Raw genomic sequence first — 25,298 nt, 5'->3', positions numbered from 1 at the left:
ATAAGAGGGGTACTGCCCTTACCCCATCTCTTGAAATACCCCTACCCGATGTCCATATTATTCGGAACAGTGGCAATCATATATATCTCCATGGGCACATATATAATTCCAGCTGCATGCCCACCACACTCATACATTTTAGATGCCCAGCACATTCAGAGAAGAAAGGTATTAACAAAAATAAAATAGTAATGTATATATGCACACAGGGAGAGCTAAATCATCATAAAACCATCCAATTTAATAGACAGTGGTAATCAGAAAACAATGCACAGTTTAATAAAAACAACTAAAATATAACAATTAAAACATTAAGAACTATATTGAACGGACACCTCACGTGGAAAATTGCGACGCAATAGCTGATGTTTGAAAGTCCAGATAGGCTAATTTAGCCAATTGATTATGTGCTAGTTCAAAATCCTAATGGAATGTCAATTGCATCAGCAGATATCTTGAGCTGTTACTAACGATATAATGTAGCGGCCCAATAATGACTGCTTTAGTTCAGTGCTCACCGGTATTGGAAGTATTTTCAAACCTCCATCCGTTGCTGTTACAGCGGTGTCCCCATCTCCACTGCAGGCTTACTCAGTGTGCGCTGGTGAGCTGTAGCCGCACAGCCGGACGTCTCTGGCGGCGAGGATATGTCTGATATGCAGACAGTGGGAGAGAAGATTACGGGCTGCATGGAGCGGAGTGGTGACAAGCTCAGTCAGAGGTCGATTCCACGGAGGGGAGGCAATTCCTTGATGCGTTTCTCCACTATAAGCAGGGTAGCGGTTTCATCAGAAGGTATACTAAGTGTCCATTTTGGCAGGTATTTGTATAGAGGCCATCCAATCAAAAGGCATTGCTCATTAGATGACAGGTGAAAAATAAACAGGCAATTGATTCAGTACCTTATCCAGGTTACAAACATAATCAGTATAAATAGAGCAATCATTTATATCATTCATTTTAATTCTCCTTATACGGAGCTCCATAAAAGTATTGAATTAATCAAAGAAAGAAAAATATATAAAATATTAAAAGTTAAAAAAATGTTCTATGCATGACATTGGTCTGGAACATTGCACAATATAAATTACAAAGTAACCTAATATGCTTTTTTTTTAAACCAAGAGCTCATATAGTCTGGTGGGCTAATGCTGGAGAGCACTAAGGTAGAAAGCTCAACCTCACAGGTTCGATTCGCATGTATAATTTTTTCAAGACAGATATAGTTGAGATCAATGTTTTTATGTCCTAAGATACTTCACAAATTATAAAAGACATTTAGAACGAGAAAACACAGGAGAGAGCTCTCACTGACTGCACCAATTTATATTGTGATGCAGATATAACTTGAAATACATATGTAAAAGTGAGGATATTTACATATTAATATGGAATCGTTTCACAAGGTATAAATGACATTTAGAACAAAGAAACGAAGGATAACGTATCATATGAGACTGCAGATAAAAAAAGAATGAAACACATTACTAGAATGAGAATTAAAGAGACTACGGCTGAATTCATTAAACTGATTAAAAGCTCAAAAGAGCAATAATATACATCCCAATGTCAAGATGTATGTACATATAAGGACATAAGGGTACCAATTATGAATAGGGGATTATGTATGTGTATGAGTACAGCACAGGTGTTTGTCACCACATATGTATGTACACACACATACACGTACCCGCTAAATGAAAAATAGGATTTTGATAACCTACCGGTAAATCCTTTTCTCCTGGTCCGTAGAGGATGCTGAGGACGACAGCAAGACCATGGGGTATAGACGGGATCCGCAGGAGACATGGGCACTCCAAAGACTTTTCATTGGGTGTGAACTGGCTCCTCCCTCTATGCCCCTCCTCCAGACCTCAGCTGTAGGAACTGTGCCCAGGGAGACTGACATTTCGAGGAAAGGAATTACTTAACTATTGGTGAGATATCTACCAACTCACACCCTCAACCATGCCGTACACATGGCATTCGACATAACACATGCCAACAGGCATGAACTAATTGCAGCAACATGCTAAAACCAAGATAACACAACTTGTGTAACTGTAATAACTAAACTGCAGGTAAAGTACGCACTGGGACGAGCGCCCAGCATCCTCTACGGACTAGGAGAAAAGGATTTACCGGTAGGTTATCAAAATCCTATTTTCTCATACGTCCTAGAGGATGCTGGGGACGACATCAAGACCATGGGGTCTATATAAAAAGCTATAGTATGGGTGGGAGAGTGCGGATTACCCTGCAGCACCGATTGACCAAACTTTAGGTCCTCATCGGCCAAGGTGTCAAACTTGTAGAACTTAGCAAATGTGTTTGACCCTGACCAAGTAGCTGCTCGGCAAAGTTGTAATGCCGAGACCCCCCGGGCAGCCGCCCAGGATGAGCCCACCTTCCTAGTGGAGTGGGCCTTTACCGACATCGGTAACGGCAATCCAGCCGTAATATGACCTTGCTGAATCGTATTTCTAATCCAACGTGCAATAGTCTGCTTGGAAGCAGGACAGCCAATCTTGTTGTGATCATACAGGACAAACAGAGCCTCTGTTTTCCGTATACGAGCTGTTCTAGCAACATAGATTTTCAAAGCTCTAACCACATCTAGAGACTTTGAATCAGTGAATGTGTCAGTAACTACTGGCACCACAATAGGTTGGTTTATGTGAAAAGCAGAAACCACCTTTGGAAGAAAATGTTGGCGAGTTCGCAACTCTGCCCTATCTTCATGGAAAATCAGGTAAGGGCTCTTGTAAGACAAGGCCCCCAATTACGACACCCGCCTTGCGGATGCCAATGTCAAAAGCATCACCACTTTCCAAGTGAGAAATTTCAACTCTATCTTTTGTAGAGGCTCAAACCAATCCGATTGAAGGAACTGCAATACCACGTTAAGGTCCCATGGTGCCACTGGAGGCACGAATGGAGGCTGGATGTGCAGAACCCCTTTCACGAAGGTCTAAACCTCTGGAAGAGAGGCCAATTGTTTTTGAAAGAACACTGACAAGGCCGAAATCTGGACTTTGATTGATCCCAATCGTAGGCCCGTCTCCACACCATCCTGCAAAAAATGGAGAAAACATCCTAAGTGAAACTCTTCCGAAGGAGCTTTCTTGGATTCACACCAAGACACATATTTTCTCCAATACGGTGGTAATATTTTGACGTTACTCCCTTTCTGGCCTGAATAAGGGTGGGGATGACCTCCTTAGGAATACCCTTCCTGGCTAGGATACGGCGCTCAACAGCCATGCCATCAAACGTAGCCGCGGTAAGTCTTGGTACACACACGGCCCCTGCTGCAGCAGGTCCTCCCGAGGAGGAAGAGGCAGAGGATCTCCTATGAGTAACTGCTGAAGATCTGGGTACCAAGCCCTTCTTGGCCAGTCTGGGGCAATGAAGATTGCTCGAACCCTTGTCTTTCTTATGATCCTGAGTACTTTTGGGATCAGCGGAAGTGGAGGGAAAACATACACTGACGGAAACACCCACTAGGTCACCAGTGCATCCACTGCTACTGCTTGAGGGTCTCTCGAGTTGGAACAGTATCTCTGAAGCTTCTTGTTGAGACGAGACGCCATCATGTCTATTTGAGGAACTCCCCAAAGACTTGTCACCTCTGCGAAGACTTCTTGGTGGAGGCCCCACTCTCCTGGATGGAGATCATGTCTGCTGAGGAAGTCTGCTTCTCAGTTGTCTACTCCCGGAATGAATATTGCTGACAGAGCTTGTAGATGTTTTTCTGCCAAGCGGAGGATTTTTGTCGCCTCTGCCATTGCCTGTCTGCTTTTCGTTCTGCCCTGCCTGTTTATGTATGCGACTGCTGTTACATTGTCCACCTGGATTTGCACGGGACGGTCTTGAAGAAGATGTACCGCTTGTTGAAGGCTGTTGTAAATGGCTCTTAGCTCCAGAACGTTTATGTGAAGGCAGGCTTCCTGTTGTGACCAACGTCCCTGGAAGTTTTCTCCCTGAGAGACTGCTCCCCAGCCTCGGAGACTTGCATCCGTGGTTACTAGGACCCGGTCCTGAATCCCAAGCCTGGTGAGGAGGATAAATGGGAACATGCAGGTAAGCATCCTTTATGTCCACCGACACAAAGTAGTCCCTGTCACACTCGCGGCGTTGCGGCTGCCACGCTTACCGCTCCGGGTGCACTGGGTCTCCCAGTGGTCGTCACCCCCGGTGGGCTCCGGGTCGTCGCGTCTTGCTCACGCTGCCTCCGGCGGGTTCCCGGGGTGTGGGCGCCGCCATTGCGCCCGGCATCCACAAGAGCGTGGTGAGCGGGTGACGTCATTGGCCCCTTCCGCCAATCGGGAGAGGGCGGGAAGTTCAAAGGCAGACGCCGTACAGAGCCCCGGCGCCTGAGTATCGTCTTTCCAATGATCACCAGTGCTAGCAGCGTTCAGCGTGTTCTCAAGCTGAACGTCTCCTGTGTTCCAGCGTTACAGAGTATCTTTCAGTGGGACATTCCCTGTGCTACCAGCGTTACAGAGTATCTTTCAGTAGGACATTACTTGTGCTACCAGCGTTACAGTGTATCACTCAGTGGAACCTTTCCTGTGCTACCAGCGTTACAGTGTATCACTCAGTGGAACCTTTTCTGTGCTACCAGCATTACAGTGTATCACTCAGTGGAACCTTCCTTGTGCTACCAGCGTTATAGTGTATCACTCAGTGGGACATTCTCTGCGTTACCAGCGTTACAGTGTATCTCTCAGAGGGACACCCCCTGTGCTTCCAGTATTACAGGGTATCCCTAAGTGGAACGCCTCCCAAACTTCTAGAGTTACACTAAATCTCAAATCCTCATTTATTTCTTCAGCATCACTCACAAGTTCTTCATTCTTCTGTGTGCTTCAACATCGTTCTCAAATCTTCATTCATCTCTTCAGCATCGCTCACAAGTTCTTCATTCTTCTGTGTGCTTCAACATCGTTCTCAAATCTTCATTCATTTCTTCAACATCGCTCACCAGTTCTTCATTCTTCTGTGTACTTCAGCATCGCCCCCAAGTCTTGGCTACAACTAATTCTTTAGCATTACACGTCGGTTACAACGGCTAAGTTCTGCATGAGGAAAACCTACATCCAGCCATCCCTGCTCTGGCCCAGCTGTGGTACCTCTTCCCGATCATCGGAAGAACCCCCGAGTTCTCAACACTCCCAACCCAGGTCAGTGACAGTATACTCAGGCCACATGGACCCGGGGGATCGGAACCCAGAGTCAAGCACCATCCAAAACTTAGCCTCCCGAGTTCAGAGTCAGGAGGCGGCACAGAGCCAGGTGATGCAGTATCTCCAGGAATTATCCGGCCGGCTGGATCAAATTCAGGCTTCCCTGGCTTCAGTAGTTCCGGCTCCTGCTCCAGTACCCGCTCCAGTAGTCGTCTCCAGTAATGTTCAATCCTTGTCTGGAACCAGGTCACGCCTTCAGCTTCCCACTCCCTCTCGCTATAATGGGAATCCAAAGAATTGCCGTGGTTTTCTCAACCAATGCGAGGTGCATTTTGAACTTCTCTCACACAATTTCCCCACGGATCGGTCCAAAGTGGCATACATTATTTCCTTGCTTGAAGATTCAGCGTTGGATTGGGTGTCTCCATTGTGAGAACGATCTGACCCATTGGTTTCCAGTTACACTAATTTCATCGCGTCATTCCGAAGGATTTTTGATGAGCCCGGTAGAACGACCGCTGCTTCTTGGGACCTGCTCCGAGTCCGTCAAGGCTCCCGTTCTGTGGGACAGTATGTGGTTCACTTCCAGACCATTGTCTCAGAACTATGCTGGAATAATGATGCTCTCAGGGCCGCTTTCTGGAACGGGCTCTCTGACCCTCTGAAGGACGAGCTGGTCACTAGGGATCTGCCGGATCCTTTAGAAGAGTTTATCTCACTCTGTGTCAAGGTGGATCTTCGCATGCAGGAACGAGGTGGCTAGCGTAGTCGGTCGGATCGATCCAGATTCCGGCTTCTCCCGACTAAGCGAACAGTTACCCCGAGTCCGGACGAACCCATGCAAATCAACCGATCCCGGCTGTCCCCAGAGGAACGACAGCGCCGTCGTGAGGGTAAACTCTGTCTCTACTGTGGAGCCGCTGATCACTTTATCAAGTTCTGCAAGTCCCGTCCGGGAAACGGGCAGGCCTAGCTTGTTCCGGAGGAGTCAAGTTAGGGGTTACATCTAAATCTTCTCCGACAGTGGATTGTTTACTCTCCGTGTCTCTGTTTTCTGAGTCTATAGCCAAACCGGTTAAGGCCCTGCTGGACTCTGGGGCTGCAGGGAATTTTGTTTCTCTTTCTTGTGTTCAGAGTCTGGGTTTACAGTTACAGTCTGTCAAACGACCTATTACGTTGACTGCCATCAATGGTACCAAAATATCTAATGGTCTTATTACAAGTCGCACAGAGCCAATCAAGCTGCAGGTCGGAGCTCTGCATCAAGAACATTTGGAGTTTCTAGTAATTCCGGAGATGCCGCACGATCTTGTTCTTGGTCTACCTTGGCTTAAAATTCACAACCCTCACGTCGACTGGAAGTCATCACAAATATTGTCCTGGAGTTCGTTTTGTCACTCTAGTTGTCTCACTCCTGTTTACCCGCTCCGTGCATCTTCCAAGTCGGATGAGGAGCTCATTCCGGAGGCCTATCGGGAGTTCACATATGTGTTCTCGGAACAGGCGGCCGATCAGTTACCACCCCATAGACCCTGGGACTGTCCCATTGACCTTATCCCACGGAAAATTCCACCCCGGAGACGCACATATCCCTTGTCATTACCCGAGACCCAAGCTATGTTGGACTATATCAAATCTAATCTACTGAAAGGATTAATTCGCCCCTCTACCTCCTTGGCTGGAGCAGGTTTCTTTTTCGTGAAGAAGGACCTGGGGGTTAAGACCATGTATTGATTATCGTGGCTTAAACGATATCACCGTTAAGAACAAATACCCTTTGCCGCTAATCACAGAGCTATTTGATAGGGTTCGTGGAGCCCACGTCTTCACTAAGCTCGACTTAAGAGGAGCCTATAATCTGATACGTATCCGACAGGGGGACGAATGGAAGACGGCCTTCAATACCAGGGACGGGCATTACGAATATCTGGTAATGCCGTTTGGCCTCAGCAATGCCCCTGCCGTTTTTCAGGGATTTGTAAATGAAATCTTCTGAGATATGTTATACCAAAGCGTAGTGGTGTACTTGGATGACATTCTGATATTTTCTAAGAATCTTGCAGAGCACAGAGTACAGGTCAAAGAAGTACTTCTTCGCTTACGAAGGAATTGTCTCTACGGCAAGATTTCCAAATGTATCTTTGAGGTCCCTTCAGTTCCGTTCTTCGGTTATGTCATCTCAGGTACGGAGCTTCGCATGGATCCGGAATAACTCACTGCCATTCGGGACTGGACTCAGCCTCTCTACTTGAAAGCGGTACAAAGATTCCTGGGCTTTTCAAATTACTACCGGAAATTTATTAAGGGATTTTCTACCATAGTTGCACCCATTACTGCCCTAACCAAAAAGGGGTCTGACCCAAGTTTCTGGTCTTCCGAAGCTGTAGAAGCGTTTGCCCGGTTGAAATCAGCCTTTATGTCTGCTCCGGTACTCCAACAACCGAATCTCTCAAAACCATTCTTCTTGGAAGTCGATGCTTCCTCAGTAGGCATCGGTGCCGTCCTTTCACAGTACTCTTCTGATGGGAAGTTACATCCATGTGGTTTCCATTCTCATAAGTTCTCTCCTGCTGAACGAAACTACACCATTGGAGATCAGGAACTTTTAGCAATAAAATCTGCCCTAGAAGAATGGAGGTACTTATTGGAAGGTGCTAAACACCTAATTACTGTTTACACCGATCACAAGAACTTGTTGTATATCAAGACGGCCCAGTGCTTGGATCCCCGTCAAGCTAGATGGGCGCTCTTCTTCACTCGGTTCTCGTTCGTTATTAAGTACCGGGCCGGGACTCTTAACGCTAAGGCTGATGCTCTGTCTCGTTCTTTAACGGCCTCGGATGAGCAGAAGTCCTTTGAAAAGAGTTTAATTCTCAGTCCAGTCTCTATTTCAGCAGCTCCCACTTCTCTGGGTCCTCCTCCTGGGAGAATGTCTGTACCAGTTGAATTTCGACCAAAGTTACTGCAGTGGGCTCATATCTCCAAGTTTTCCGGTCATCCTGGAGTTCAAAAAATGTGTGAATTTCTACGAAGGTCATATTGGTGGGACACCATGAAGAAGGATATCCAAGATTATGTCAATTCATGTCCTCAATGTGCTCAGCACAAAACTCTTCGTCTGCCTCCTGCGGGGTTGCTTCGTCCACTGTCCATTCCTAAGAAACCCTGGACCCATATTTCTATGGACTTTATTACCGAATTACCCCTCTCCAAGGGTTACAATACCATCTGGGTGATTATTGACCGCTTTTCAAAAATGGCACATTTTGTTCCGTTGACCGGTTTACCAACGGCTCCCAAGTTGGCTTTACTATTTATTCGTGAACACTTCCGCCTGCACGGTGATAATGCTGATTATCTAACAGGAATGAAAGCTATACACTTAGAATCAGTGATGTGCACCGGACATTTTTCGGGTTTTGTGTTTTGGTTTTGGATTCGGTTCCGCAGCCGTGTTTTGGATTCGGACGCGTTTTGGCAAAACCTCCCAGAAATTTTTTTGTCGGATTCAGGTGTGTTTTGGATTCGGGTGTTTTTTACAAAAAACCCTCAAAAACAGCTTAAATCATAGAATTTGGGGGTCATTTTGATCCCATAGTATTATTAACCTCAATAACCATAATTTCCACTCATTTCCAGTCTATTCTGAACACCTCACACCTTACAATATTATTTTTAGTCCTAAAATTTGCACCAAGGTTGTTGGATGACTAAGCTAAGCGACCCAAGTGGCCGACACAAACACCTGGCCCATCTAGGAGTGGCACTGCAGTGTCCGACAGGATGGTCGATTTACAAAAATAGTCCCCAAACAGCACATGATGCAAAGAAAAAAAGAGGTGCACTGTGGTCGCTGGATGGCTAAGCTAAGCGACACATGTGGCCAACACAAACACCTGGCCCATCTAGGAGTGGCACTGCAGTGTCAGGCAGGATGGCACTTCAAAAAAATAGTCCCCAAACAGCCATGATGCAAAGAAAAATGAAAGAAAAAAGAGGTGCAAGATGGAATTGTCCTTGGGCCCTCCCACCCACCCTTATGTTGTATAAACAGGACATGCACACTTTAACAAACCCATAATTTCAGCGACAGGGTCTGCCACACAACTGTGACTGAAATGACTGGTTGGTTTGGGCCCCCACCAAAAAAGAAGCAATCAATCTCTCCTTGCACAAACTGGCTCTACAGAGGCAAGATGTCCACCTCCTCCTCATCGTCCAATTCCTCACCCCTTTCACTGTGTACATCCCCCTCCTCACAGATTATTAATTCGTCCCCACTGGAATCCACCATCTCAGGTCCCTGTGTACTTTCTGGAGGCAATTGCTGGTGAATGTCTCCACGGAGGAATTGATTATAATTCATTTTGATGAACATCATCTTCTCCACATTTTCTGGAAGTAACCTCGTACGCCGATTGCTGACAAGGTGAGCGGCTGCACTAACACTCTTTCGGAGTACACACTGGAGGGGGGGGGCAACTTAGGTAAAATAAAGCCAGTTTGTGCAAGGGCCTCCAAATTGCCTCTTTTTCCTGCCAGTATACGTACGGACTGTCTGACGTGCCTACTTGGATGCGGTCACTCATATAATCCTCCACCATTCTTTCAATGGTGAGAGAATCATATGCAGTGACAGTAGACGACATGTCAGTAATCATTGGCAGGTCCTTCAGTCCGGACCAGATGTCAGCACTCGCTCCAGACTGCCCTGCATCACCGCCAGCGGGTGGGCTCGGAATTCTTAGCCTTTTCCTCGCACCCCCAGTTGCGGGACAATGTGAAGGAGCAGCTGTTGACGGGTCACGTTCCGCTTGACTTGACAATTTTCTCACTAGCAGGTCTTTGAACCTCTGCAGACTTGTGTCTGCCGGAAAGAGAGATACAACGTAGGTTTTAAATCTAGGATCGAGCACGGTGGCCAAAATGTAGTGCTCTGATTTCAACAGATTGACCACCCGTGAATCCTTGTTAAGCGAATTAAGGGCTCCATCCACAAGTCCCACATGCCTAGCGGAATCGCTCTGTTTTAGCTCCTCCTTCAATGTCTCCAGCTTCTTCTGCAAAAGCCTGATGAGGGGAATGACCTGACTCAGGCTGGCAGTGTCTGAACTGACTTCACGTGTGGCAAGTTCAAAGGGTTGCAGAACCTTGCACAACGTTGAAATCATTCTCCACTGCGCTTGAGTCAGGTGCATTCCCCCTCCTTTGCCTATATCGTAGGCAGATGTATAGGCTTGAATGGCCTTTTGCTGCTCCTCCATCCTCTGAAGCATATAGAGGGTTGAATTCCACCTCGTTACCACCTCTTGCTTCAGATGATGACAGGGCAGGGTCAGGACTGTTTGCTGGTGCTCCAGTCTTCGGCACGCGGTGGCTGAATGCCGAAAGTGGACCGCAATTCTTCGGGCCACCGACAGCATCTCTTGCATGCCCCTGTCGTTTTTTAAATAATTCTGCACCACCAAATTCAATGTATGTGCAAAACATGGGACGTGCTGGAATTTGCCCAGATGTAATGCACGCACAATATTGCTGGCGTTGTCCGATGTCACAAATCCCCAGGAGAGTCCATTTGGGGTAAGCCATTCTGCGATGATGTTCCTCAGTTTCCGTAAGAGGTTGTCAGCTGTGTGCCTCTTCTGGAAAGCGTAGCCTGCCTAGGAACGAGTTGGCGTTTGCGAGATGCTGCTACTGGTGCCACCCCTGCTGTTCTTGCTGCGAGAGGCAATACATCTACCCAGTTGGCTGTCACAGTCATATAGTCCTGAGTCTGCCCTGCTCCACTTGTCCACATGTCCGTGGTTAAGTGGACATTGGGTACAACTGCATTTTTTAGGACACTGGTGACTCTTTTTCTGAGGTCTGTGTACATTTTCGGTATCGCCTGCCTAGAGAAATGGAACCTAGATGGTATTTGGTACCGGGGACACAGTACCTCAATCAAGTCTGTAGTTGCCTGTGAATTAACGGTGGATAATGGAAACACGTTTCTCACCGCCCAGGCTGCTAAGGCCTGAGTTATCCGCTTTGCAGCAGGATGACTGCTGTGATATTTCATCTTCCTCGCAAAGGACTGTTGGACAGTCAATTGCTTACTGGAAGTAGTACAAGTGGTCTTCCGACTTCCCCTCTGGGATGACGATCGACTCCCAGCAGCAACAACAGCAGCGCCAGCAGCAGTAGGCGTTACACTCAAGGATGCATCGGAGGAATCCCAGACAGGAGAGGACTCGTCAGACTTGCCAATGACATGGCCTGCATGACTATTGGCTTTCCTGTGTAAGGAGGAAATTGACACTGAGGGAGTTGGTGGTGTGGTTTGCAGGACCTTGGTTACAAGAGGAAGGGATTTAGTGGTCAGTGGACTACTTCCACTGTCATCAAAAGTTTTTGAACTTGTCACTGACTTATGATAAATGCGCTGCAGGTGACGTATAAGGGAGGATGTTCCGAAGTGGTTAACGTCCTTACCCCTACTTATTACAGCTTGACAAAGGCAACACACGGCTTGACACCTGTTGTCCGCATTTGTGTTAAAATAATTCCACAACGAAGAGGTGATTTTTTTTGTAATTTGACCAGCCATATTCGTCCCACGGACAACAGGTGTCTCCCCGGGTGCCTGACTTAAACAAACCACCTCACCATCAGAATCCTCCTTGTCAATTTCCTCCTCAGCGCCAGCAACACCCATATCCTCATCCTCATCCTGGTGTACTTCAACAGTGACATCTTCAATTTGACTATCAGGAACTGGACTGCGGGTGCTCCTTCCAGCACTTGCAGGGGGCGTGCAAATGGTGGAAGGCGCCACCTCTTCCCGTCCAGTGTTGGGAAGGTCAGGCATCGCAGCCGACACAATTGGACTCTCCTTGGCGATTTGTGATTTAGAAGAACGCACAGTTCTTTGCTGTGCTTTTGCCAGCTTAAGTCTTTTCATTTTTCTAGCGGGAGGATGAGTGCTTCCATCCTCATGTGAAGCTGAACCACTAGCCATGAACATAGGCCAGGGCCTCAGCCATTCCTTGCCACTCCGTGTCGTAAATGGCATATTGGCAAGTTTACGCTTCTCCTCAGATGCTTTTAATTTTGATTGTTTGGGTCATTTTACTGAACTTTTGTTTTTTGGATTTTACATGCTCTCTTCTATGATATTGGGCATCGGCCTTGGCAGACGACGTTGATGGCATTTCATCGTCTCGGCCATGACTAGTGGCAGCAGCTTCAGCACGAGGTGGAAGTGGATCTTGATCTTTCCCTATTTTACCCTCCACATTTTTGTTCTCCATTTTTTAATGTGTGGAATTATATGGCAGTATCAATAGCAATGGCCTACTACTATATATACTGCGTACAACTGAAATGCACCACAGGTATGGATGTATAGTATACTTGACGACACAGAGGTAGGTAGAGCAGTGGCCTACTGTACCGTACTGCTATATATTATATACTGGTGGTCAGCAAACTGTGCAAAACTGAAATGCACCACAGGTATGGATGGATAGTATACTTGACGACACAGAGGTAGGTAGAGCAGTGGCCTACTGTACCGTACTGCTATATATTATATACTGGTGGTCAGCAAACTGTGCAAAACTGAAATGCACCACAGGTATGGATGGATAGTATACTTGACGACACAGAGGTAGGTAGAGCAGTGGCCTGCTGTACCGTACTGCTATATATTATATACTGGTGGTCAGCAAACTGCAAAACTGAAATACACCACAGGTATGGATGGATAGTATACTTGACGACACAGAGGTAGGTAGAGCAGTGGCCTACTGTACCGTACTGCTATATATTATATACTGGTGGTCAGCAAACTGTGCAAAACTGAAATGAACCACAGGTATGGATGGATAGTATACTTGACGACACAGAGGTAGGTAGAGCAGTGGCCTACTGTACCGTACTGCTATATATTTGACAATGCTAAATTCCTTTGTCGTATAAACAACCCTTTATGAAGCTAAGAACACTGTACGCTGTTTACTAAAGAAGTACCGTAATGGTACGCTATTGGCGTAGCGATCGCTCAGCCGTAGGCGAGACGCTCAAGCGTCACGTTCGCTCGCGGCCCAGTGATCGCAGGACACGTTATTGGTTATGTCTAGGGGAATGATTCGCTGTAGCTTAGCGTACGCTCGAGACCACGAGGAGGTCACCAGCGATGCAGACGCTCACAACACTATACCTTTATGATAAAACCTTATACCAATGAAATACACTGAATACCTTAATGTGAGTACAGGGTGTAAGTGCAACCTTGTGTAACCTGACTAACGACAAAGCTGCTTGAGCGTCACCGACGCTCAAGTGAACACTTAACACTATAGAAAATGCACAGATACTGGTTTAGGTTCCAAAGCCTATTAACTGTATTATATCTAATATACTTGTAAAAGGGGATAACAGTACAAATGATACACTACAATATAACAGAGACTTCCTAACCACAGAACTAAACTATAAATACAAAAAGACAATACTACTCTGACCTAAATGCAATACAATACAATGCTATAATACTATGAGAGATATAAGAGAAAAGAGGAGAGAGAGAGATAGAGAGAGAGAGAGAGAAATTGGCTCACAGAAAGACAATGATTACGGAGAGAAAACTTACGCACAAAGGGTAACGATCGCATGCGCCTCGATATCCAGCTCCCGGCTATCAGCAGATAACCGTTGATGAGAGAGTGAGAGCTGGATGTGGTCGGCCTGCCTATTTATGCCCCACACACAATGCAATCTCCTGGTCCTACAATCCCATTGTCCATTGGCCGAAGGAATTCGGCCCTGCATCATAACAAAAGGTCATAGGGTGATTCATACAGGTGGGCTGTGACGATTTCCAACAGCTCAGGTGGGTGGGAAACTAGGTTTCCCGCCGCATACCTGAGTATGTGTAAATAATAGAAATGGACATAAACTTCTTATGTCCATAACTATTCGCACGAGCGATTAATACGCTCCAAACCAACACTGGAATATTGCTAATTAAATACTCTTCCGATGGGTACCAAACACTGCTGTATGATTCCTGTTAGACCCTTCGTACGATATAAAGAGGGATTCCTCAGCTCTGGGACATTGTATTTTAACCAAACTTTCAGAATCTATCAAAGGGACCATGATCTATAAACTACATTAATTGTGAAAATATGTAACGAATGAGTCGCACGCTACGACTATATAAACTCTACCGTAAATACGCATACCGCGCCTGCGAGTGCACGCTATTGCGGGTATGCGCCTCCACGGGAGAGCGTACGCACGCGCAGCGCGGACCAGTGTGCGGTGCAAATATGGCAACGTGCATTGAGACATTTTTTCTGACTTTGACAGTCCACCCTTTGGCAGTCAATAATAACTGCCACAAAACATTTAAGGAGAAAAATGTAAGTCAGGGGTTAATTGATTTCCATGGTGGGGTAAGGAAGAAGAGAGGAGTAGGTGTGAAAAGGGTATGACCTAGTGAGAAAGTAGAAGCATGTGTGTATGAGTCCATGTTTGGAGGGTCATGTATCATCGTGCCGTACGTGTGGTAAGTCAAGCTTCGAGGTATTGCGAAGTATACATTTGAATTCCTTCTTATCCTGTGGTACAGGTCTGTGGATGGGCTGTCAAACTCTACCGAGCTCATTTCGGCTGTGGTTGTAACAAAATGGGGATGCACATTTTAGTTGATGATACATGAATGGGGGAGGTATGTGGTTGCTAATATCTGTGCCTGTATTCCCTATCGTCTATGTGTGTCGTTACCTGAGGGTTGTAGAGATGAAGATAAAGAACACTTACGAAAAATGCAATGATATTCTATGTCAGGGAAATGTACATCTGTTGTTGAAGTTGTGTTCGGTATCTGTTGAGAGTCGTCTTCTTTGCGCTGTTTTGCTCCTTAGGCATGAGCAACAAGCTTTGTCAGTGCCATCAGATTTACAAAAATGTTGGGCTAGCGTGAGTTTAAAAATACTAGGGAAACTGGGGATCCATGGCAAAGTTCATCAAGTGTCCATATTTAAAGTTGTCAAATCTTCTTTTTTTTGGTCAATCCGTTGTCTGTATACATCTCGTCTCGTCAGCTTCCTCGTCCAAGGGGGTCTTTGTATCTTGGAGAAAAGCAGAAAAACAGGTGAAAGAAACGGACCGTATAATCGCATTTTCATCACATTCTGGTTTCTATCATTGGGTCATAAATCAAATCCAGGTTAATTACGGTTTCCTCACTCCTCAAGCTCATCACTTTTGTACTTTGTTTGCACCTCATTAAAGCCTGCCCGCATCTAAATATCAATCCAATCGATATAACGACACCCAAGATACAAAGTAGAAACTTTCCAACATCCATTATGACTCCTTGAGCCCAGTCTCCTAAACCGGAGAACCAATTTCGCGGGTTCAACCATGACACCCAACCAGTCAGCTCATTACCTACAGCAGCAAGGGTGAGATTGTGTTTTCGACGAAATTCCCACTTTAGTTGCAGAATATCGTCCATCTTTTGGTCTATGACCTCTACCGGATCCTCGGTGCTATTTGTGATATACGTGCAACACTTTATGCCGTACTGTGTTGCCAATGTAACACAATATCCGCCTGTTACTGCTGTAAGATAATTAAGAACCATCCTATGCTGAACTAGTTCTGTTTTGTAAGCTTGAAGTTCTCTTCCAGTGTATCTAAACGTGTCATCATACATTTCAGTGATATTATCTAACAAATTGGCGAGTGCGGAAATGTATTTATAATTCATCACTCCCCGAGCGGTACGAGTGAAATCTAACGCTACCAGAACCTGAATCCCGGTGGATTCATGGATAAGATCAGAGGCCGGATGCTCTAACCTTTCTGACAGTTGTCTTTTAACTCGGTGCTCGTAATGAGTGTGAGTATAAGGAGCTTGGGCACCACGGTGTATGTCCTTCATTTTGTCATGTGTAACAGTCATCACTTCAGGCAATACTTTTCCAATATAACACAATCCTTCAGAGTTTGGGGCAAGCCACTTGTACGCCTTTCTCCCGCATATGAAATATGCATCATCGGGGAGAACATAAGGGACGGAGAAGGACATGACCATGTTACAAACCTTCCAGGTGAAATCTCCTGACCCTAATTCTTCCATCTGCCTAATGCACGTATCGGTTTGTACGATATGTGCACAGTATCCTGGTGATACCTCTCCAACTCTAGTAATCCTATTTCCTAAGGTATATCGATACCGAAAAGATTTTCCTCTACTGGCTATATGGCGTACGAGCTCTGTATCTGTAGGCATTCTATCTGCTCTGTGTGAAAAGGTCATGGTAAGGTTGCTCCACGACACTTCCCAATTTCCCGGTTTTCTGGGATTGGAGATGTTGAAACATAAGAGGGACCTATCCACATGGTATTGGTGGAGCTTCAAACTAGGAGGGCTGGAGATGTTAAACCTCCGATCCACCGGTCTCCCACCACTTAGCTCAAGTACCTCCCCTAACGTTAAAGGAAATGGTACTAGCCCTGATTTGCTGTGACCCTGAGGTAGTTGAGAGCATACCCAACAATCTGTTTGGTTTAACACGTTACCCACTAAGGAGTGATAGTCACTCAATGGATGCCGGTCCATATGGATATTAAAACTAGATTGGCATTTCTTTATGCATCCATCTTCAACCAGATTATCACAGAGCCTACAGATACAATTTTCTTCAGCTAACAATCCATCACAATTTCTTCTATCGGATCGTTTTCTGATACTCGCCTTTGCTTGTTGGTTTGGTTGATCTTGGAAAACTACGCCTCCATCATCATAATCGGAACCCATTCCAGAACCTCTCTCGACCTCTATGGTACTCTCGCCGGAACAGACTGCTCTGGTCAACATCATGGTTAACATCAAAATCCGGATCACAGTCTCTTGGGGCAAGTCCATCTTTGAGGAGGAAATAGAAAAGAATGAGAAGGGGGAAAAAGAAATTTTAAAGGAGAGGGGATGGGAAGTGGAGAAAAACAATAAAAGGGAGAGGGGAGTCGACAGCTGCTTTCGATCTTCAAGGCTCAGGTGCCGCCTCAGTCCTCCTGGAACAGACACTCCAGTGATACAACCTCTACCGTCTGTTCCTTATCACGGGACTTCTCGGGATCAGCAACCTTCTTGCAGTGGGATGAATGGACCCAAGTCTCTCTCTCAGCAACCTTCAATGCTGTGGTGCTGGTCAATAAGACCTGGTATGGTCCTTCCCATCTATCAATAAGACAACCTGAGCGTAGAAAATTTCGTATCATTACATAATCCCCAGGTTCAATGTCATGACAATTACTACCTGGTAGATCAGGAATCACCAACTTCAGATTATCATTTTGACTCCACAACTGCTTACTCATGTTAATCAAGTATTTTACAGTTACTTCATTGTTACATTTCAAATCATCCTGAGGGTTAATCATGACGTGCGGTTGTCGACCAAACAGAATTTCAAAAGGAGACAGATTAAGAGGGGACCTGGGAGTGGTTCTGATGCTATACAAAACAATGGGTAAAGCTTCTGGCCACGTCAATCCTGTCTCTGCCATTACTTTACTCAATTTATTTTTAATAGTGCTGTTCACTCTTTCGACCTTCGCACTCGCCTGTGGACGGTACGGAGTGTGCAGCTTGCTATCAATACCCATCAACTTACACATTCCTTGAAAGACATCACCTGTAAAATGGGTACCCCTATCACTTTCAATGATTCTAGGGATACCATATCTACATACAAATTCCTGCACAATTTTCTTAGCTGTAAACATAGCGGTATTTGTAGCTGCTGGAAAAGCTTCGACCCAATTCGAGAAAACATCTATACAGACAAGTACATATTTCAAATTTCTACATGGGGGTAATTGAATGAAGTCAATTTGTATTACTTGAAAAGGGCCGCCGGCAGGTGGGATATGGGATGGTTCTGTAGGTATTGCTTTTCCAATATTCTTTCTCAGACAGGTAAGGCATGACATTGCTCTTTTACCCGCATGAGAGGAGAATCCTGGGGCGCACCAGTATGCTCTTACCAATTTGCACATCCCCTCCTTGCCTAGATGAGTCAGCCCGTGAGCTGCTTCAGCCAGACATGGAAGGTATGCCCTGGGGGCCACCGGTTTACCATGTCCATCCGTCCAGAGCCCTGAGGACTCCTGGCCATATCCCTTTGCCTTCCAGACTGCTCTTTCCTGTGTGGAACACAAATTCTGCATCTCACACAACTTCTGTGTGTTGATGGTATTAAATACCATCAACTGTGTGGTGTTTGTCCGTATGGGGGTATGGGGGTAGCAGCTGCAAGCTTTGCGGCTTCGTCTGCTCGGCTGTTACCAAGGGATACTGGGTCTTGGCTATATGTATGTGCTTTACATTTGATAACAGCCACTCTGTCGGGTTCCTGTATCGCTGTTAGAAGCCTTTTTATGTGAGCTGCATGCGCTATCGGTGTACCAGCTGCCGTCATGAAATTTCTGAGACGCCATAGCGCTCCGAAATCATGTACTACCCCGAACGCGTATCTAGAATCGGTGTAGATATTGGCAGACTTACCCTTAGCCAATTCACATGCTCTGGTTAGGGCGACCAGTTCAGCAACCTGGGCTGAGTGAGGTGGGCCTAGCGGTTCCGCTTCTATGGTGTCTTGGTCATCTACGACTGCGTATCCAGTACACAAGTCTCCCGAGTCTGACTGTCTGTGACAACTACCGTCCGTGTAGAACGTGAGTTCTGCATCTTCCAGTGGATTGTCACTGATGTCAGGCCTTGCGGTAAAATTTTGGGTCAAATATTCCATACAATCATGTGTATCTTCCTTTGCATTAAATCCTCCTTCCCCATCACTCTCACCTTCCACCCTTTGTGTCTGACCAGGCACACCTGGGAGAAATGTTGCAGGGTTTAATGCACTGCATCTTCTTATGGTGATGTTTACGGGGGCCATTAATGCCAATTCCCATCTTGTAAACCTTGCTGATGAGACGTGTCTGGTTTGGGCAGAATTCAATAAGGCAGATACCGCATGCGGTGTATGGATTGTGAGGTTGTGGCCTAGCACAACATCTTCGCTTTTTGTTACTAGCAATGCTATCGCCGCAACGCTACGCAAGCATGTGGGGAGGGATCGCGCTACCGTGTCTAGCTGGGCGCTGTAGTATGCAATTGGCCTGCTGGCGTCACCGTGTTTTTGTGTTAGTACACCTGCTGCGCACCCAGCACTTTCTGTTCCGTATAGTTCAAAGGGTTTCCCATAGTCTGGCATACCTAGTGCTGGTGCCTGCGTTAGGCACTGTTTGAGTCTCTCAAATGCTGTTTCAGATTCGTCTGTATGCGAAATCCGATCAGGTTTGTTTGAAGAGACCATTTCCTGCAAAGGTAGCGCCAATATGGAAAACCCTGGGATCCAATTACGGCAATACCCACACATTCCTAGAAACGTCCTGATCTGTTGTTGGGTTTGTGGCAGTGTCATGTCTCTAATGGCTTGGATTCTATCAGCGGTCAGGTGTCTCAGTCCTTGTGTTAGACAGTGTCCCAAATATTTTACCTTAGCTTGGCATAATTGCAACTTGTCTTTGGAAACCTTGTGACCTGTGTCTGAAAGATGAAACAGGAGCTGTTTCGTATCCTTCAGAGATGCTTCCAGTGAATCTGAACACAGTAATAAATCGTCCACATACTGTATCAATACTGATCCACTGTCTGGTTGGAAAGACTGTAAACAATCATGCAAAGCCTGAGAAAATATACTTGGACTGTCTATGAAACCTTGGGGTAATCGAGTCCACGTGTATTGGACTCCTCTGTATGTGAATGCAAACAAATATTGGCTGTCAGGGTGCAGAGGTACCGAAAAGAAAGCGGAGCAGAGGTCAATAACAGTGAAAAATTTGGCAGTGGGAGGAATTTGCATTAGGATGACAGCTGGATTTGGCACTACGGGGAACTGACTCTCAACTATTTTGTTAATCCCCCTTAGATCCTGCACTAGCCTGTAACCCCTCCCCCCACTCTTTTTAACAGGGAAGATGGGACTATTTGCTGTGCTGGACGTTCTTACTAGAATGCCCTGTTGTAGCAAGCGCTCTATCACTGGGAAAACTCCTAACTCCACCTCTGGCTTCAGAGGATACTGTGGGATTTTTGGAGCTATCCTACCATCTTTTACTTGCACAACTACTGGAGCTACATTTGCCATTAATCCAGTGTCCTGTCCATCTTTTGTCCAAAGTGACTCTGGTATCTGAGATGTCATTTCTTCTACTTGGGATGGATTCCTATTTGTCATAATGGTGTGTGACATTAATTTTGATGGGGAGTCTAACATGTCTCGTACTTCCTGAGCGTGATTCTCAGGGATGTCCAAGAATACACCTTCAGGAGTACAATAAATGACGCAACCCATTTTACATAGTAAGTCTCTTCCCAGGAGATTAGTTGGTGCCGATGCAGCCAGCAAAAAGGAATGCTTGGTATGCAAAGGCCCTATTGTAATCTCGGCTGGTTTGCTAACAGGGTAGTGCTGGACTACTCCTGTTACTCCCATGGCTGGAATTGTCCTACCAGTGGTTCTCATGCCCACTGTCGAATTTATCACTGACTTGGCCGCCCCTGTGTCTACAAGAAAGTTTAAAGTTTTACCAGCCACATTGATTGCAATCTCTGGTTCGCTTCCAAGACTGGCAATCAACTTAACTGGCTGCAGATTACAGGTATGGCCACACCCCTATTGGGTATGCTGACCTCCCCGAATCCCATTGGCAGCAACTACTTGTGGGGGAGTTAGCTGGGAACTACCAGAGGCATGCCAATCTCTGTTCGGGGGATATCTTTTTGTTTCCCCTGTTTGTGGCTCAAAACTCCGCCTCTGTGGACCCTGCTCCCAATGTCGTGTGTTGTGTTGTTGTCTAGGGGGTTGAAAAGATCTTTGTACATTCTTTGTTCTACATTCTCGTGCATAGTGTCCCGGTCTGTTACAAGAAAAACATGTTATTACACTTGCCTTACCCACAGGATTCGGTGGTACATACGCAGGCTGCCTTGTGGTCAGCGCCTGTATACTTACGGACATCAACTTATCACTTTGCGACTCTCTGTGCCTAGTGATGTTTCTGTCGTGATCAATAGCAGCCTCTCTCAATGTGGACACTGACAGACCTCGCCAACATGGTTGTGTGGTCTGTACCCTAGCTTTTAATGTTTCTTTCAAACCATCCATCAGTACAGATACTGCTACTTCTCGATGGTTTGGGTTGGTCTTAATGTCTTCTATACCAGTGTACTTTGCCATTTCTAATAGTGCCCGGTGAAAATATTCTATTGCCGTTTCGGACTCCTTTTGCTTAATGGAAAATATTTTATTCCATTTAACAACGGCTGGGAAATACTCTTTTAGCTGTAAATTTATCCTTTTTACATTATCCTTGTTGTACACGTCTGTAAGCGGTACATCTTTATCCAATGCACAATCAGCTAAAAACTGAGTTGCATCAACATTGGAAGGTAAACAAGCTCTTAGCAGTATCTGCCAATCCTTGTTGTTGGGTTCTACAGTGTTACCTAGAACCCTGATGTATTTTTGGCTAGCAACTAAATCCTTCCTGGGGTCAGGAAATTCGGACACTATTGTTCTTAATTCCATTCTGGAAAATGGAGTGTACATGGCAATGTTCCTTATGGGAGTGGCTCCAGACACATCTGTTTTTCCATTGGGAACTGCTATTACCCTTACAGGAGCAATTCTAACAGCCTCTTCCTGTGTAGATTCTACAACTTGTGGTACAATGGTTTCAGTGTAGTGCATGGTGCCGTACTTACCCGTTGACACGACCTCACCTATCCCTCCGCTAGGGGCTTTCACTAATCTCGTGGGTGTCGCTGTGCCTACTGTGGTCTCTGCTATGGTGGCTGCAAGAGAGAGAGCTGAAATTGTTGCTGAATCGTCTTCTTGATCACACTCCTGAGGAAGGTTCAAAACAGGGTACATCTTGCACGGGTTAATACTTGCATGAGTTATTTGGTTAACATCATTAACATTTACAGTGTTACTAAGAGTTTGTGTTTTACAACCCAGTGCGTTTCTCTCCGTAATCAACTTCTCTCCTGCAATGTATGGTGGAGGAGGAGCTGTGGCAATCAACTTCCTGACTGCCCCAGATCCTGCCGCCAGAGCCAAACCTCTCTGTATCTCACCTTCCTGGTGCCATAACTGTAAACAATCATGATGTTGAATTCGTCTCTTTGTTGATTTTACGAGACATATCCTCCTCCTTAAATTTTGTAACACTTCTGGACTGAAGCTACCTATTCTTGGGAATTTGTCCCTGTCTTGTACAGTCATTCTCTCCCATTCATCACATAAAACCTCTGTGTGACTACCGTATTTTTCACACATTACATATCGTGCCGACCCAACTGGTCGGTTCTCTGAATCAACCCGAACCGAGGTTGATCGCCCCCTACCTGAACAAATGGCCCCCATAATCTGCAGGCGTTGCTTATTCCTCCTTGGATCTTTATCTCAAGGTTTTCAGCGAACCCTTACAAACAAACCAAGATGTCCTTGGGCAGGCCGGCGGTGGTGGTTTATCAAGTACCCCACTTACTTCTCGCCCACGTTGGCCAGTACTGCAATCACTGTAACCAGAGCTGCTGTACCCAACCTAGGGCCCCTGTGAACCTTTATTTACTGGGGCGCGTTCCCCAGCAAGTATCGGTTGTTGGATAGTTCCTGAGTGACCAGCGAACTTCCCTTCCAAAAATAAAAAATTACACAAATCACGTCAGAATGTACAAATAGCGTTTGTGACCACTTTACTCTAATGGTATTAGGTCAGATTACTAACTACTGCACACAATTACGTGCGGTCCAATCGTTCAGTACACGAGCACTACTTGTCATGTACTGAAAGATCAATGGAATCGATGTTTCCGGCCGCGATTCCTTCAGCAAGAGCTTATGGCCTATATGGGTTCTGCACCAACACCCCAGGCGTTGTGCCACTGGACTTTTATAGCGGACCTCTTTGTCTATTTTAACCTTATGACCTCCTGGTCTTGTTACCTTATGACCTCCTGGTCTTGTTACCTTATGGTCCGCTATACTCTAATGCTCAAATATTATTTTAACCAAGGATGCCTCCCTAGCCACCGTATATGTCACTTACACGTGTGTCCCTTGACGAGTACCCGGCTTTCCTTTTGGTTCCACCTTAAAGTTATATAAACTTTTGTATACAAAACACACTCACTCAACACATGTACACTTTTGTTTCTATATCTATTTCTGCGCAGAAATTGTCTTTAGGCCAAAAGTGTTACCAATTAGGAGCAGGATCTGTTAAACTAAATTTCAGATTTTCCAAAAATAGATTTGCGTTATTTACCGCGTCGCGTTATCTACCGCTGTGCGTTAATTATCGCCTTTGCGTTACTTCACTTTATCACAGCTTGAGCTACGTGGGCGTAACCGGACGCTACGTTGCGTAATGTACGCTGCGTGCGTCTGCCTTTTGGATTGCGTACGCTAGTCTTTGTTAGCGACACGTGTACGCAATGCAAAGGATCCTCCGTAACACAATATATATTTTTATCAATGTAAATGATCCCTGATCATCTACCGCAATCCACACTGACTGCCTTGTATCTCCTAGACAAACCGTGTGTTGTTCTATACTTTAACTATTACCTCTACTATTAAATAACAGCAAATCTCTTTTTAGCACTTTCTATCAACTATAAAATTGGCAAACAGGAATAGTGATATACGAAAATGAAACAGAAATGCAGATATATATGTGCGTACGCAAGACAAAAGAAAAATAAACAGTTTTAAAAAGACACAAGCGTTTTGTTCTTACTTCCGGTTACCGGATTCCTTCAGCACTCTTTATCTAAGCGAAGCAGACGCTTATCCCGTCAGCACTGGGAGACACCCTCCCACCCTTTGCTGGGGGGATAATGTCTGCTGATCTACCTAGTGCAGATATGAGAAGGATAGGACGAGTCCCCAATTGACAATGCTAAATTCCTTTGTCGTATAAACAACCCTTTATGAAGCTAAGAACACTGTACGCTGTTTACTAAAGAAGTACCGTAATGGTACGCTATTGGCGTAGCGATCGCTCAGCCGTAGGCGAGACGCTCAAGCGTCACGTTCGCTCGCGGCCCAGTGATCGCAGGACACGTTATTGGTTATGTCTAGGGGAATGATTCGCTGTAGCTTAGCGTACGCTCGAGACCACGAGGAGGTCACCTGCGATGCAGACGCTCACAACACTATACCTTTATGATAAAACCTTATACCAATGAAATACACTGAATACCTTAATGTGAGTACAGGGTGTAAGTGCAACCTTGTGTAACCTGACTAACTACAAAGCTGCTTGAGCGTCACCGACGCTCAAGTGAACACTTAACACTATAGAAAATGCACAGATACTGGTTTAGGTTCCAAAGCCTATTAACTGTATTATATCTAATATACTTGTAAAAGGGGATAACAGTACAAATGATACACTACAATATAACAGAGACTTCCTAACCACAGAACTAAACTATAAATACAAAAAGACAATACTACTCTGACCTAAATGCAATACAATACAATGCTATAATACTATGAGAGATATAAGAGAAAAGAGGAGAGAGAGAGATAGAGAGAGAGAGAGAGAAATTGGCTCACAGAAAGACAATGATTACGGAGAGAAAACTTACGCACAAAGGGTAACGATCGCATGCGCCTCGATATCCAGCTCCCGGCTATCAGCAGATAACCGTTGATGAGAGAGTGAGAGCTGGATGTGGTCGGCCTGCCTATTTATGCCCCACACACAATGCAATCTCCTGGTCCTACAATCCCATTGTCCATTGGCCGAAGGAATTCGGCCCTGCATCATAACAAAAGGTCATAGGGTGATTCATACAGGTGGGCTGTGACGATTTCCAACAGCTCAGGTGGGTGGGAAACTAGGTTTCCCGCCGCATACCTGAGTATGTGTAAATAATAGAAATGGACATAAACTTCTTATGTCCATAACTATTCGCACGAGCGATTAATACGCTCCAAACCAACACCGGAATATTGCTAATTAAAT

General features: G+C 45.6%; 1 protein-coding gene across 7 annotated transcripts in view; it reads right to left on the bottom strand.

The window, feature by feature from the left end:
* Positions 1-25,298, bottom strand: part of LOC135035683 (uncharacterized) — a 231,396-nt gene that overhangs the window by 183,333 nt on the left and 22,765 nt on the right. For 2 of the 7 annotated variants that reach the window (XM_063954364.1, XM_063954361.1), the window contains exon 1: positions 519-816. The exons of 4 other annotated variants lie outside the window; for them this stretch is intronic. The gene's annotated coding sequence lies outside the window, so the exon portion shown is untranslated. Of the gene's footprint in view, positions 1-518; positions 818-25,298 lie in introns of those variants that run through there. One more of the 7 variants, XM_063954359.1, reaches the window with a different exon arrangement.

This window comes from Pseudophryne corroboree, chromosome 2 (genome assembly GCF_028390025.1).
Source record: "Pseudophryne corroboree isolate aPseCor3 chromosome 2, aPseCor3.hap2, whole genome shotgun sequence".
Taxonomy (NCBI): domain Eukaryota; kingdom Metazoa; phylum Chordata; class Amphibia; order Anura; family Myobatrachidae; genus Pseudophryne; species Pseudophryne corroboree.
This window is presented reverse-complemented; position numbering and strand designations above follow the sequence as displayed.